Genomic DNA, 17,133 nt, shown 5'->3' on the forward strand with positions numbered 1-17,133 from the left:
TTGTTGGAAAACTGGAATAAAGAGAGGCAAGACTTCTATGGAAAGGCAAAAGTAGGTTTAGTCGCAACGGTAAGGAAACCAGACACCTCCGTACAGCTGAAAAGCTGACCTCCATTTGCTGCTTGTAGGCAGCTGTTTATATAGTTGATAAAGTGATTACCTGCACACAATTGTCTAAAAAAGCCAATAACAGGGCAAAGAATACATGCATTAAAAATATAATTTTACATAATCATCACATTCCCCGTAGATTTTCTCTAGATTCTCTTTATCATAGTCCTAACAAAGCTTTAATGAAAAAATAACCTTCTTTCCCTGAGTGTGTTCATTTTTATTACTCTGTTCCCATGACTTCTTATCTGACTCTGTTTGCTTTAGACTAAAGTCACCCTTGACCAACATTCTCTGAACCTCATCTCAATTAACAATTAATGAGAATGGACTCTGCTTGCATGCTGTGATTATTTTTAATCTCTGCAAGGCTTATAAACATGTTTTTCTGTTTAAGTGAAAACCTCCTAAATTTGTGTTTCTGCTCTCTGCTGAATTGTAACTTACATTGCATTTTTATGAAACCTAGGCATATATCGCTCTTTAACAAAATATCACTCTGCATTGCTCTTTACTAATGTCTGTGGTAGCTTCATTTCCTCTCAATTCATTCTCTCTTTAGGATTTTTTGAGTTAATTTCTAGATAAAAAAAATAAATTAACAGATTGTTCATTCAAAGCAAATTATATGTTACTTTAACCGTCTTTCATTTTGAGGATTACGGGACCCTTCACCTGATCTCAACGCTACTGCTCGCAGCACCCGCTTCATGGGTGCCGCATCGCCCGCTTGACACAGGGCAGGGACAGAGCTTTGGAGCCAATGACTGTGGACGGAGGAGGGATCTCTACAGGTTGTAGTGCGGTGCTGCAGGGACTCCATCACCCAGGAGTCCCTGCTTGATTCAAGGCACCTGGCCCGCGCTCCCTGTTTGACCCACCCACAGGACGCTGCAAGGATAAATTACACCGTCCTTCTCCCGACCTGCGGGACACTTCTTTCATTTTGAGGATTACGGGACCCTTCACCTGATCTCAATGCTACTGCTCACAGCACCTGCTTCGCGGGTGCCGCATCGCCCGCTTGACACAGGGCAGGGACAGAGCTTTGGAGCCAGTGACTGTGGGCGGAGGAGGAATCTCTACAGGTTGTAGTGCGGTGCTGCAGGAACTCCATCACCCAGGAGTCCCTGTTTGATTCAAGGCACCTGGCCCGCGCTCCCTGTTTGACCCGCCCACAGGACGCTGCAAGGATAAATTACACCGTCCTTCTCCCGACCTGCGGGGCACTTCTTTCATTTTGAGGATTACGGGACCCTTCACCTGATCTCGACGCTACTGCTCGCAGCACCCCCGTCGCGGGTGCCGCATCGCCCGCTTGACACAGGGCAGGGACAGAGCTTTGGAGCCAGTGACTGTGGGCGGAGGAGGGATCTCTACAGGTTGTAGTGCGATGCTGCAGGGACTTCATCACCCAGGAGTCCCTGCTTGATTCAAGGCACCTGGCCCGCGCTCCCTGTTTGACCCGCCCACAGGACGTCATACACTCTACATCTTGACTCTTCCTTCCCGCTGCACGGGAGCGCGCGGGAGAAGCCCGGGAGAAGCCCGGGACAAGGGCGGGCCGTTTTGTGGCCGTTCGGGGGCCGAAGGAGGCTGGGCTGGGGCACCCCCCTTGGTTCCTTGACAGGACATATACAGTCATCTGAAATCGTTTACTAAGTAAGGACTTCCCACTCACATTTGCCAACTATATATTTGCTTATGATCATTTGCTATCAGTTGAATTCTATTGTGATAGCACTGATCTAGGAGGCCCCTCCATTTCTGTCTACTGTGTATTGATTCTTACTCTATACTTCCTCTCAAGCTAGGGTCCCATTTTGTCTATACAACAGTTGTCGAAATGCCCCTGCCACCTGCCAAGAAACCGCTAAAGACTCCCTTGCCCAGTTTAACTGCGATCGACCGTATGCTCCAAAAGACTATCGGGGTGGTGGCAAATGCCATCGAGCACACGGAAAGACACCTTTCACTACCTGCTGGGTTTCGCCCCCCTCTCCCAACCAATGACGTATCTGCGACAACTATTAATTCACAGGATTCGTTTCTTGCCCCTTCTTTTGTACCCCTCCCAGGAACCCACCATACTGTAGATGTGCATACCGGGCATTCCTCTAGAGATAATGCTCCTTTGGAGTCGCAGCCTTTGTTCAACAGATTATCTGCGACTCATCCTCTGCACTCTAAACGCTCTTCTCTAGGAACGATCAATTCAGTTAATACACCACCAGAGCAGAGCAAGGGGGGGAACCAGGAGGGTGACATTAGCATTCTACTTCAGCTAAGGGAACAAGATATATCAACTGAATCCAATAAAGATGTAATTAATTTAGAAATGCCATTGGATATTTCATCTGTGGATAAATATTTGCCTGTGTCAGCGACAGATACTAATTCTAAATTAAAACAGGCCCAGACTACCCTTGCAAAAAAGAGGAAACGTAGGGGGGGGCAATTACCAATGTAAAAGTGCCAAATCCTCAAAATCAGGATATACGGCTTCGAGAATAGAAGGAACTCATATTAAGCCTTGTCCACCAGCGAGTAAAAATGGGATGGAGCATCAATCCCTGCACCCTCCTCCTATGGAAGAATTAATGGGGAATATAGAACACTTAGTGAAGTCACTAATACTTCCCCTTGTACATAGGGTTAAAATAATTTCTGAGAAAATAGGGGAATTGGAAACCTCGATACAGAGAAATGCTGACCAGACTAGAGAATTAATAACTAGCACCTATAAAAACAACATAGGCAAACCATCTTTATCCACTCTCCCACCAGACAAAAACCTTAGAAAGGAAACGCAGCTGTTACCAGTGAAGGAAAGCAGGAGTACTAACAAAATAGCAAAGGGACAATCATGCCCAAGCGATAAAATAGGGGAAACCCAGGCCAAAAAATCAGGAATTGTACAACCAAGTAAAACTCGGATGGAAAGTAACAAGACCAAATTACGTCCTTATCCCCAAAAAGTATATAGGAGGAATATAGATCTTCCCCCACAGGCAGCACCTTATGTAGTGATTCTGACAGGGGTACCAGAACTGGAGGAAGGAAAAAGAGAAGATTTTCTAGCTCTGAAAAATAAGGTGATAAATTGGTTGACAAATAATAGACCGCTGCCATCAAATATAATTGGGGAAATATTGAATGTCAGAAGAGCAGACTGGTTGGGCCGCAGACCTAAAGACCAAAAGGGGGATGTGATCATTATAAATTTTAAGGACCATAGAGCGCCCAAATACATCGGGGAATGGTTTGACGGTAGAGGGGGGACGGCATTGTAAGTCAGGATCTAACTTACTTTTACCCGCAGTCCCTAGTGGAGAGATCACATCGCCCTTCCAGGGCAAGTGCCTTTAATCAAAATCAGCTCAGGTTCAATATCCCCACGTTTAATCACTACTCAGTGTTTGCGGGAATGGAAGGAGTTGATTGACTTTGTAGCCAGGCCCCGGGGGTCATCCCTACTCATAACCATTGTGTTAAAACTAGTCTTCACATTAATATGGACATTGGTGTCCCATCGCACTCTATGGGGTTGGGGAGTTTAGAAATTGATGACCGTCAAACAATGGGTAATGAAGGCAGGGTGATCACTGATGAGGCCACCCGCCGCAGGGATGGGAACCCAAATGTAGCGCCCATAGTGGATAAGTCCACAATTTTAGGCTTAGGAGGTATACCCCCATACCTAACCACTAGTAATGCTACTCCAAAGACGAAAATTATTAAGTTAATTTCTTGGAATATAGCGGGACTCCAGAAAAATATGTTAAAACCAGAATGGAGGGAATTTATAGAGAGGTTGGATATCTGTATGTTCCAAGAAACGTGGAGTGCTTCCCCCAATACAAATATGGTTTCTCCACCTACTTCATTCCTGCTACCAGCATAGGGAGAGGCCGACCTTCAGGGGGCTTACATATTTGGATTAAAGTAGCTCTGAATCTGATGGTTACCCCTCATTCCCTGCCATCCCAGGACATCTTGCATATCTTTATAAAGGGCCAGCACTCCATAAACTCTTTTGATCTGTTTAATGTCTGTGCACGTGGGTCCCCGGGAGGACAAATTTCACCCACCATAGCTCTCCTTGAGGGGACGCTAGCAGGGATTTCTCCACTGTCCAGTGTTGTCATAGGGGGAGATTTTAATTGTACATATGAACCCCTAACGATAGAAGACATTATGGACATAAACGAAGATGACTGTAAAAAGTAAATTCCGTTCCTGACTCTCGCCCCTATTAAAAAGCGGACCCAAGAGCGAGCCAAATAAACGCCCTAACTGTAGAATATAATTTACGTGCCTTAAACGGCAGGACAATTTCAGACCCAAATGGTGCTATGACCTATAATAAACTTAGCTGCCCGTCCCGTATCGATTACATCCTGCTCGATACTAGCTCATGGAGTAGATTAGTAGATATGGTAGTCACACAGTCACAGGACAGTGACCATAATCCACTCTGTATGGAAATAAAATGGGGAAGGGCGAGGGACTCACCCGAGGCACCTTTAATGACCACAAAAGAAGTAGTCCCGTCTGATGGCAATCATAGACTTAAATGGAACAGGGTGCTGTGCCAAGAAGATAGTCTACTTTGTATTAAAGGTTGGGTGGAATTGGAAGCAAGGGTATTTGCTTCTAAATCTATAGACTCCTACAGTGACCAAAACTTCAGCCTTGTAGATTCCTATAACACCCTAATAAAGAAAATTGGTTCCTTCTTCATGATAAAATAGAGTGGGGGTTCAAAAAGGAAGAACCCTGTAAAAGCTAGGACTCCAGGGTATACAGCGCAGTGCAGGCAGAGGAGAAGGGCCATAGCAGATGCTATTAGAAGGAAGGATACAACTGCATTGCGACTAGCTAGAAGGGAATATAACACTTGCATTATAAGTGCTAAGAGGGACTGGGAAGAGGAATTCTGGCAGGAATTAAAGTTGGCTGCCAGTGCTAAGAACCTTAGCCCATTCTGGAACCTGATAAATACTCTAGATAGAAGTGGAGTAGAGCCCCTTGCCAACCACATAACCGAACAGCAATTGCATTCGCATTTTTCAAAATTATACTGTGATGAAGATGAGGTAGCCTCATTTTGCAGGGGGCAAAATGACCCGGGTAGCGAGGGATCCACAGCTATCGAGCTCTTTACACCCCAGGAAGTTCTTGCTGCCATTAGGAATATAACTCCCTCAAAAGCAGCAGGCCCGGATGGGCTACCGGGTGATTTATATTTATACGATCCCAAAGTGTGGTCGGTTTTCATTGCTCCCCTCATGAATTTGATCCTTGGTGGCCACCCTGTGCCCGACTCGTGGAAAGGTGCAGACGTGGTTACCATATTTAAAAATGTGACAGGGAGGACCCTGCCAACTACAGGCCGATTAGTTTAATCGATGCCATGCAGAAAGTAGTTGGCAGGGTCATTGTAAATCGGATGGATAGATGGTTGGAGGAGGAGAATATACTTTCCCACTTCCAAGCAGGTTTTCATAAAAACGTGGGCACTATGGATCAAGTATTTAGGTTTTGGGCAATCTACTGGAAGACAGTAACCGTTATGAAGGGGAATCTTTACCTGGCCTTTATAGACCTTAAAAGTGCCTTTGATCTAGTACCCCGAGCTAAACTCTGGAGGGTGCTTCAGGAGATGGGGTTCCCACGCTATCTTCTGGAATTGATAGTTAAACTCCATAAGGATAGCTACGCCAGGATTAGATGGGGGACCCAGGGCAAATTAACAGGGAGGGTGTCTGTGAACAGGGGGGTGTGCCAGGGCTGTGTGATGGCCCGACACTGTTCTCCATCTTTGTCAATGGGGTGGTGGATCATTTGAGGGAGGACAGTGCTGATGCCCCGGTCCTGGCAGGGGAGAAAATCCCAACACTCCTCTTCGCAGATGACACCCTCCTGTTGGCCAAAACCCCATCTGGTTTGCAAAAGTTATTGGACAGATTTAGTCTGTTCTGTCACAAACGTGGATTGACTATCAATACTAATAAAACAAAGTTGATGGTGTTACCCCCCACCAAGAAGGCAAAGAAAATTTATATCTTCCTTAATTGGTCATCTCTTGAGGTGGTAGAGGAGTTTGACTACCTGGGAATAAGAATAAATAGCAAAATGAGGTGGGATTCCCACGTGGCCAAGATGCTTTTAAATCTCAAGAGAGTTTCAGGTGCTATCTTAAGGAGCCAGCGACTGTCAGTCAGCAGGCCTATTGACCCGGCTCTTGCCGTGTATGAGGGAAGAGCGCTGCCCTCTGCAACATATGGTGCCGAACTTTGGGGTGGTGAAAATGCTCAAGACTTAGTCAGAGCGGAGAACAAATTTATAAGATATTTAGTATCCCTCCCTACCTCAACTCCTCTGAAATCCCTTTCCTCTGACATGGGCAAACGCTCTATTTTAGATATAGTTCATCTTTGCCCCTTGCTGTTTTGGGTGCGCCTGAGGAGGACCCCGGAGCTAGCAAACTATGCTTTGGTGTTGGATGAACTAATCACCCTGAACAGTGCGAATAAAATACAGCGGGTAAATAAACTAAGGCAACTGGTTACGAAGTTGGGTTTGACAGAATTCTGGACTACTCAGTCCCCTCCCCCAAAGCAAGTAGTCAAGAAAATTTACTGGGAATGGGTAGATGCAGAAGAACGGAGGAATCCGAATTGGGGCCCCCTAACCACGCAGTTCCTGGAACATAAGCCAACCAGGAAGTTGGAACCGTTTCTAGACCTCATCAGAATATCAAGAGATAGATCACTTTTCTTAAAGATGAGGTATGGGACTTTACCCCTTAATAAATTCACGGAACGCTGGAAAGGTTCAAGGGTCCTAAACGGTACATGCCCATGCTGTCCCTGTAAATCAGAATCTTTACCACACTTTCTGTTTGGTTGTAAAGCCTATAAAAGGGCATGACTGAGGTGGTTGAAACCAGTCTGTATGGAGCTGGGGGTTAGAGATTTCTGGGGTGCCCTCCGTATCTTTACAACAGATACAACATTCTCCCTTATTGTCTGCGGAGTGGCAAAATATTTGTCAAGTGCTTGGCTCACTCGAATTAGGTTTTTAAATGCCAACAAAGTGTAGCCTTTATATATATTGCTAGTAATTTATATATGTTTCTCATTATCACTGCACTTTAAATTCTGCCTTCAAATGGCTTTTTACTGTAAATATTGTTTTATCCTTTTACTATATGAAAATGTATATTTTTAACCAAATTGTTTTTATATGAATGTATGTACTTTTATGATATGTCAATATCGAATAAAGTATTAATACAAATACTTTAACCTTCGTTTTTTCCCAGTGAATAGCTCTGTTTTTTTATCGTAAAGTAAATCTTGTTAATGATACGTAAATCCAACCCACCAGCTTGGCCAGACTTAGCAGCCAACTCCATGCTGTGCATGGCCTATGGGCCACAAGGCCTGGCCCTGGGAACCCACACCCACTTTTTTTTTTAAAGAGAAGGGACCCCCCTCCTGAGCCTCTTTAGGCACAGGGGACCTCATCCCCCAGGGCTGTACATTTTAGTTAAAAGGAGAGGGGGCAACCTAGCCCCCCTCCATGTGTCGCTATAGGCCATAGACACCTCATGTCCCAGGCCCAACTTTTCAGGTTGTCGCCCTCCCCAGGCCAATTTAATCATGGGGGACCCCATCCCCTGGGGTGAAGCATTATGTTTAGGGGACAGGGATATTCACACCACTCCCCTGTCCTTCTTCAGCCCAGGGGATCCCATATCCCGGGGCCCGGCCTTATCTTTAGGACAGGGGGGCACTCAGCCCGCCTCCCATCCTGATTTTGACCTTGAGACCTCAACCCATGGGTCCTGGCCCATTATTCAGGTGAGGAGGGCATGCAGCTTCCCTCCCTGGGCATATTTTAGCTCCAAGGAGCTCATCCCCGGGGGTCCAACCCATTGTTCAGGGGGAGGAAAGCACACAGCCCGCTCCCTGGACGGGGCTTTTGTCCCCCTTCCCTAAGCTACTTTCAGGCCTTAGGGTCCCCATCCACCAGGGCCCCAGAGCATATTGCAGGGAGATGTGGGCACACAGCCTCCTTCCCACTGCTGATTTTGGCCCCGGGGACCCCATCCACTAAGGCTCTAAATGTGAAAGGTGAGTGCCCTGGTGCCCACACAGGGCAACCACCATACTGTTGTTGGGGGCTGAAGCTAGAGCACTGCAGCCCCCACGGCCCCAGCCAGCTCCCTGCATACAGTGGGAGCTGGCATTGCTCCCGCTTGCAAGCAGTGGCTCTGAATGCTGCTCCCTCCAGGCGGAGCAATATTTTGATATGTTTCTGTGCCCGCATCACTACAGACAGGGAAACAGAACAAAAGTCTGCTGCCAGCAGGCGGGCTAATTTTTTAAGCTTCCGCTCGCTGGGAGTAGACTTGGTGTTTTGAAAATGCTCCCTCCAAGCGAGAGCAAACACAGGTTTCCCTGCCTGCACTTGCTGCCGGAAGGTTAACCTCTATGTACCCTGGGTGGGCTCCCTGGTACACAGCATCTGAGTTAGCCCCTGGGTGTGGGGTCCCTGGGGCTATTAAAGGCTCAGGGAGGTAGGATGCATGGCCCACCTCTTTTCAAGTAATTGGCCCTGAGAGTGGGCTCCTCTGGGCCACTTGAAGCTCTGGGAGGGAGACTGCGGGTGCAAGCCGCCTCATATAGCTACATTCTGGTGGCTTGGTGAGGGGGCATGTGTCTTTCCTCCCCATACAAACATTTTTCAGTCTTGGTGTTGGGCTGCCCGGGCCTTTCACAGCTTGGAGAGGGGGACAGCAAGGCCCTGGGGTTAGGCTCCCTGTGACTGAGAGATTCTCGGGGAGGGGGCCAGACAGCGCCCCTTCCCATATAAACACATTTTGGCCCCAGGGGTGGGCTCCCTTGGGCCTTTGTAGGCTCAGGGAGGGAGACTGTGCTGCCACCGCCCCATTTTCTGAAATTTCGGTCCCAGGGATGGGCAGTGGTGGTGCGTCTATTGGGGGCGTTGGGGCGTTGCCCCACTAACCTGGACGACCGCCGAGACTGCACTGCATAATAAAATATGTTTTTTTTCCAAGTTCCCCCCCAAAAATAAATTGGTGCGCCGAGCGCACCAAGGCCCCGGGAGAAGCCCGACAGGATCGGGCATCCATAAGGAAGTGGGCCGGCCCGTGGGGGGTGGGGCTGCAGCGGAGAGTGACAGCCCAGGCAGGCTGAGGCAGCGCACAGGCAGAGGGTGACTGCGAGTGCGCATGCAAAAGGCCGGAGTTGTCCAGATTTCGACTGGCCTGCGCATGCGCACACTTTAGACCTCCCCCCACCCTCTACTACTACCGATATAGGCATGGACCCAGGGCCCCGGGTATCAAAATTGGCAGATTTCAGTCTGCTCTTTAGCCAATCCTATGAACAACACATGGTCTTGACTCTTCACCCAGCAAGGCTAAGTCAAATATAAGGAATCAACAACACGAATGCCAGTACTGGAATTAACTTGCCATTTTTTTGGTCATCCCTATATGAATAAAGCATATCGGTCCATTTTTAAACGTCACTAGTTTGTTTATTTATTTAATTCACTAGTTAATTTAACTTGTTGTTTCTGAAAAAAACTTTTTTTTAAAGGTGCATATACAAAAATCTACAATAAGAAAAAAATTACAATAAAATGTAATCACTGTACATATTTACAACACATCCAACAACCATTGTTGACTGGTCCATTCATCACACATTCACACACACATATATATATAACAAAAAACATATAATACGGCCCTTTGCCAAAACAAAGTATATCAATGTACAATATTATGAATCCTATTCCCTATCCTAATGTGACTATGTTACATGAAAATATACAGTACGAAATCAATTTCTTTTTATCCTAACACAGTCCTTCTAGCCTTATTGTTGACTCAGGGTCAATTAAAGTCGACGCGTTTCGAACCCCCTAATTGCGGGGTTCTCCGCCATGTCCAGCACCTAAGATACAATTAATGGTTTCGCTGATTTCATTTGAAATATCGATGCCCTACATTCACAGGCAATAAGGTGCTCCACCTTTCCTGCCTTTACAGCCCACGCGTCCAAAATCCCCTACAAGTCCACAGCATAGAGCTGGTTTTCACGGTCCCCCCTTTTCCTTTCACCTATGTCCTGATGAAGACCCTGATGTAAGGGATGTAATAATCTACATATCTGGGGTCGAAACGTCGACATCCACTTTACTAGCCAGCTTGATCAACACCGATTCATCACTGTGTTTACTGTTAATAATCATAGCTTTATTTGTTTTGACAAAACTGAACTTTAGGGCCAAAGATATGCGCCCTGTGTACTATAAAAAAAACGTGATTGTATTTATTTATTTATTTATTTATTTATTTTTGTGATTTTTAAAGCGCAGCAATTACCCGTGGGTGTCTCGGCGCTGGGAGCTAGGTCTATTACCAGTGTTTCAGAGAACAGATGCAGAGCTCTATATCTGAAGTTGCTAGTTAGTTTATTGAGAAAACAGCCATGTTTTAAGTAACTTTCTAAAAATAAGCAGTGTGGGGCTAGATTTAATGTTAAGAGGGAGAGAATTCCACAATCTTGCTGCTGCAATGGCAAAACGTCTGTCACCCCAATTGACTTTCCTTGTTCTAGAGATTTGAAGCAGGTGGGCGGTGTTGGAACGAAGCGTTCTGGGGGTTGGTAGAGACTTAAGGGAATTTCTAAGAAATTTGGGTCCCATGTTGTTTATTGCCTTGTATGATTTGCACTTCTTTCTTTTTCCTCACCGATAACACTCCCTACATGTCCACAACCCCTCTCCCTCTCCCGTTTCTAGGGGCACTTTTGTGTAGATTTATTGTGATTACAAAGAAATGTGTGCTCAGTGTGATTAAATAACACTGTATGCCAACCACTATGTGTATTTTGAATATTTACTTGAAATTGTGTTATTTTGTGTGTTGTTCTATTGTTTACTGGGACCACTGTTCCAATGTACTACCATATACCCAGATCCCAGTGACACATATTGGGTTTACCCTTTCGGGTAAATGTGTTTTCTTGGAGGCACACAGTAGCTTAAACAAAGAACCAGTCTCTCATTCAAGCCGCAACTAGCTCTCCTGTGGGGCATATATGTTAGAACTTACATATAAATGTGAATACTCTTGATAATTGAGGAGCATGCTGCAATGTTTTTAAACTCTAAAAAATGAGTATTACACCGAGACAGCACGTGGTTCTCTTCACAGAGCAGAGCTTAATTACTGTCACTAAATTGTTAGCAAACCTCGGTTCTTCAAACATGCAGTCTATAATGTAATAAAATAAAGAAAAGGCACAATCCCACCCACATTGATTAACAGAGTATGGAGGACAATCAGTTAAATCAGTTCTCTTGGAGTATCTCTTTTAAGTACTGTACATCACAGTGGGGGATGGCAAAACTAACATTTTGAAAAGATAGCCTGTCTTCTTGTTTTCTTGTCCAGGAGGGGGTGAGGAGCCCTACCCAACCCTGGAATAGACCCAGATGATACTAGAATACTGCATGCCCACCCCTGTGCCCACCCTGGATGGTTCCTTTGCCCGACATGTGGTGGATCATGTCCCGCGTGAAGGCTTATGCGCCCCCAGTGATGGCTCCTGTCCCCCCATGTGGTGGCTCCTGTCACCCCCCGCCCCCTGTGATGGCTCATGTACCCCACCCCCCCCCCCGTGGTGGATCCTGTCTCTGCCATGGGTGACTCCTGTTCCAGTCCTGGGATGGCTCCTGCAGCGAGGGTGAAGTTCTTGATGGGACTCTTCTGTCTGCAACTCTGCGGACAAAGGCTCACCTCGAAATTAATATGAAAAGGTGGGCGAGTGAGTAAGTGAAGGGATGGGTGGATGGATTATTGAAAGGGTAATTAGATGAATGAAAGATTGAATAGATGGATAATAAGAGGATGGATGATGGAAAAGGCAAATAGCTGGAAGTATGGGTGGAAGGGTAGCTGGATGAGTAAAAGGGTGGATGGATGAGTGAAAGGATGGATGATGAGCGAGTGAGTGGATGGATGAGTGAAATGATGGATGGATTGATTAATTGATAAGTGCAAGTGTGAATGGATGGACGGATGAGTGAGTGAAAGGGAGGGTAGATGGACAAAAGGATGAATAGATGAGTAAAGGTGTGAAAGGATGGATGAGAGAAAGGATGGATGAGTGATAGGGTCAATGGATGGATTCATGAGTGGATGAGTAGATGGATGGGTGGGTGGATGGACGGAAGGAAGGATGGCTAAGTGAAAGGGTCGATGGAGAGAGAAAGGGAGGATGGATGACTGAAAGAGTGAATGGGTGGAAGATGAGTGACTGGGTGGATGGAAGAGTAAGTGAAAGGATGGCTGGATGGCTGAAAGGGTAAATGGCTGGATGGATGAGTGAATGGATGGATGGTAGAAGAGTGGATGGATGAGTGTACAGATGGATAGGGTGAAAGGGTGGATGGATAAATAATGGATGGATGAGTGAAAGGGTGGATGGAGAGAGGGGTGAGTGAAAATATAGATGGAAGGATACATGATGGATAGGTTTGTAAATGGTGGAATGTTATGGATATGGATCGGCTTACATATATATTATTGCGCGACCTCCTTTGATGTGTCTGTAAAACTTATCTTTTGTCCTGAAGCTTTGCCCTGAATTTTGATCTCCTGTCCTGAATTTGTGCCTGAATTTTGACCCTTTGTCCTGAATTTTTACACTCACCGTCCTGAATTTGCACCAATGCCAGTTGGTCACCCTAATTGTATCTGGATGCAATAATGGAAAGAGGCAGCAAAGTACCAGTCGGGCGACGCATTTTGTTAAGTAAAGATTTTGGGGCATAATTACAAGTTCTGGCGCATCTCTGCAAATCAGCAGGGATGCGCCAGAACTGATACGTCACGCAATTCCCTCCTTGTGCCACCACAGATGCGCCGCATTTAGAATGCGGCGCACCATGGTGCAAGGACGGGCAGATGTGTGACGCATCTTGTGGTGTACAGGCGGCGCATTGCTGGAGTCGCGTCGCAAGCGCGACGCAACTTCTGCAATGCACAGGGGCCACCCATACATAACGTGGTGCGTCACTGTAAGGATTTGACTCAGCAGCATCTTAAAACAGACTCAGTGAAATCTTGTAGATTTCACTGCGTCAGTTTTACGGGGTTTTCCAACGAGGGAACGCCCACCCTGCGACAGAACGCCCACATGAAACCCGATGCAGGTTTCTTGTGGCGCAGGGCTTTACAACGTGACGCATCTGCCTAGATGCGTCACGTTATAAATAAGTCGCAACATGGCGCATTGTTTACGCCACCGCTGCGTCACAAAAGTGGCGCAACGGCGGCGTAAAAGTGTCGGAAGGGGCTCGTAAATCTGCCCCAGTGTGGTTATGTTTTTTGGCCATGCCCTTGATTACATAAAACACGCCCCTCCCTTACATAAGCCCTGTTTAGAGGTAATAACACAATTACCTACCAGTTATCTTCATGATTGATGACTGGGAGGAGGAGGAGGAGGGCTTGAGCCCCACGCATTTCCAGCCTGCTAGTGTGCCGAAGCCATCGCTGAGACAACACGTTTTGCCTGGTTGAAGCTTGAATATCTGTCAGCGGAAGTGGCTGTAGGATAAAGGCAAAACGGGGGAGGAGGGTAAAAAGAGTCGATTTTCTTTAAGGATTTGATACGACTCCGGCATCACTTCCTGTGACATCACTCCTTGTGTTGTCAGCGCATCATCAGGAATATTTAGCCCCTTCAACATTTTTTGAGGAACTTGTGTCCTAATTATGAGTTGGACAATACAAACCTATCATTTTATCCACTATGTCCTTAACTCTCTCCCACAACTAATGCCTGCCGCAGTGTCTGATCCAAAACAGCGTTTTACACTTTTTCGCCATCTTGTCGCCGATTACGTTTCCACCCTCATTTCCAATCAAGTCTTCTGTAATTGTCGCCGATGTGATTTTCAGTCACCTATTAATTGTGAAGAATTACATAACATCAACAATGAGACACGCTCATGCCTTCTGATAGATTCATAAGCAAAAGGAAGAGAGAATACACACGTGGTAGCGTGGCCGAGCGGTCTAAGGCGCTGGATTTAGGCTCCAGTCTCTTTGGAGGCGTGGGTTCGAATCCCACCGCTGCCAAGGTTTTTTTTTTATAACAAATACCTTTAATTGAAAGGTGACCTTCTTTTAATTTTCTTTTAATGATTCCAGACTTTAAGCACACGTCGAAGCCTCAGCTCCCATCACTGTAACTAAGATATGAAGTAACACAGAATCCTTACACCGTGCAGTCGGTGGCAGCATTGCAGCGCAAGCAGGCTGAGCAGACGGCTGCCACTAGCAGCTGCTTGAAAGACAGTCAGATCATCCGCAGCCATTACTCCTCCCCCTTCCATCAGACGGGTTTGCAAGGCTCGAAAAGTTCTTTAAATCGCTGTAAAAAAAAAAAAGATAAAGTGAACAGAATAGATTCGCACTTGGCTCCATCTTTCGGTCAATCCTGGCTTTTAAATGAATAGAACCGTTGCATTCTGGGACTTGTGTTTTCTCTCTTAATAGTGTAATTATTGCCCCAACTGCCTATCGTGCAATGTATGCTGTACATGACAAGTGGTCTGGGTCCAGCAGACAGATATTCGGTTTCGGAAATAGAACGTGAATTTAATTTGCCAAATAACTGGTGGGAAAAGGAGACAGTAACGAAAATGGATCCTGATATAGGATGCAGCAAAACAGGGAGAGGAGGCAGAAACAAAGACTTGCAAGGGAGATGAAAAAATGACAAGGGCAAGAAAGTAGCAGGGAGACCTAATCAAGTAATGAAGTTGAGATTTGGAAAATATGGCTAAAAAATGACACGTCGGCATCACTCTTAGGAACTAAACAGAAATGTAATGTAATAATTTGAGTGCAGAGGATGGAAGAGCTGCTTACAGCATTTAATAACTTCCAATATTACATTTTCATATTAACTAGTCGAGAGCTATAAAAATCAACAATAAATCACTTCCGTAGTCGGCAGGATTCGAACCTGCGCGGGGAAACCCCAATGGATTTCAAGTCCATCGCCTTAACCGCTCGGCCACGACTACCTTACATTCTAAACTGTCTACCTATATATACCTGAATATACTACCTCCCGTCCTCTGTACAGTGCGGAGTTTTCATACAGAAAAACACAATAAATATATTCATAATGTGTCAAGTTACCCATGTCACCTGTGACACATTTAGCAAGTCAAGACTGTAAAGCTACTGGGATTTTCAATTCTGGAATGTGAAAGTTCATAACCTGTAGTTGAATAAATACTGTAAACCAAAAGGCTGCTTTCTTAAAGCCAAGACTAACTGAAATACACGAATATGAGCAGGCTCACTTCAATTATGAGCAAGGGAGGAATAGATTGATTGACAGAGTTTATTAAATTATGCAGCAAGAAAAGGTAAATCATGTGGCATCACATGACGCATTTTGTTATAGTATCACCTCATTATTTTGTCATTTTTACATGTAGTCACTATCTGTGCAAAGGTTTCACCTTATTATTACCACCCTGACACCCAAATACTGCAATAAGTAACAAAAAGATAACCAGTCAGCCTTTGTGAAGGGTCTTCTACTGCGCAGCAACACACAACGCACTGTTTTTTGTGTCTTTTGATCCGTTTCAGCTAGAAATTATTTTATTTTTGTTCAGATCTGGAGATTATGCATCAGATGATGGATTAAGTGGCACATTCGGCAAATCATAATTATGTGGAAAATACTGTGTTGCATAATTTAATGAGCTACTGCAACTTGAACATTTGCACCCAGGAATGAGGAAGGGGGCTTGTGGCAAATATGTGGATTTCGGATCCAAAGGCGCTGTACGTCTCACTCTGTGCCTTTTTCTTACACTAAACAATTTTCATAACTGTCTACATCAAACACGAAGGCTGACAGAAGATGAGGAGCTCCACATCAAGTGCAAAACCATTAGCACCGCTAACCTTTTAGCCAACAGTACTTTTAGGTCTCATCCACAGAACGATTGCAGGCTTTGGTAATATTTAAAGTGTTTTGGGGTAAACCCATTGCCTATTCCCTGGCTTTCTTGTCAGGATAAATTGCTTGCTTTTTATACCATGACTTTCCTTCATCTTTTTACTTATGAGAGCATAGTTTTGTTCTTTACCATTCTTTTGTTTGGAAAACTTCTATCCTTCCATGGCTGCTTTGAGGACTTCATAGGAAGGCATATGTGTTCTTGATCTCTTGCCATGTGCTGCTGCACCTCTCACACCTATTACACCCTACACACTCTATGTTGACCCTCCCTCACACCTCATTCTTTGTTTATCCCATTCATGGTATTTTCCAGAACTTTTTTGTTCTACTACTTTCAGCCCCCTTTTCGCACCCATAATCCTCCCTGCTTAACGGTGATCCCTGCCGATCAAAGGCGTTGAGCCTCTCCCCACACCCCCACTCTCCAGTGTTGCTTCTCGCATAGCTGCCATGGTTTCAGATTGCTTACATTTGACCTTTTCATAATTTCAGTGAAATTATGAGTGACATTCAACAACTATGAGTAACACTTTTCATAGGAAAAATCAAGCAATAACGACGAGGAAAACATAAATATCAGAAATTACCCCAATAGGTACTATATGAAGCTTAGAAGTAAGTGTTAATTTTTGCTCAAATGTACTTGCACTAAAGTTGTGCTCACAATCATGTCTGAAGCAGCCAAGCAGGCTGTGCCTCGCTGTCCTGGCTAAGAGGCAGCACGAGCATCTGTACATGTGCTCTGTACAGTACGCTCAAGCCTCGGTTGTAATTAGTGCGGGCGGAGAGCGGTGGCGGTACTTAGGCCACCATGTTATTATTTTAAATGATTGCATTGCTTGCTTACTGCTGGTGCAGCTCACACTGATGGAGTCTGTCCGGGGCCTCTGTCCCATGTGGGAGCTGCCCCAGC

At 45.5% G+C, this 17,133-nt stretch overlaps 2 non-coding genes across 2 annotated transcripts; one reads left to right on the plus strand and one right to left on the minus strand.

The window, feature by feature from the left end:
* The first annotated feature begins 14,226 nt into the window (after positions 1-14,226).
* On the plus strand, positions 14,227-14,308 carry TRNAL-UAG (transfer RNA leucine (anticodon UAG)). The gene has a single exon. It is a non-coding gene; the product is annotated as a tRNA-Leu (tRNA).
* An 871-nt stretch (positions 14,309-15,179) lies between these two features.
* Positions 15,180-15,261, minus strand: TRNAS-UGA (transfer RNA serine (anticodon UGA)). The gene has a single exon. It is a non-coding gene; the product is annotated as a tRNA-Ser (tRNA).
* Between the last annotated feature and the right edge of the window lie 1,872 nt (positions 15,262-17,133).

Source organism: Lissotriton vulgaris, chromosome 12 (assembly GCF_964263255.1).
Source record: "Lissotriton vulgaris chromosome 12, aLisVul1.2, whole genome shotgun sequence".
Taxonomy (NCBI): domain Eukaryota; kingdom Metazoa; phylum Chordata; class Amphibia; order Caudata; family Salamandridae; genus Lissotriton; species Lissotriton vulgaris.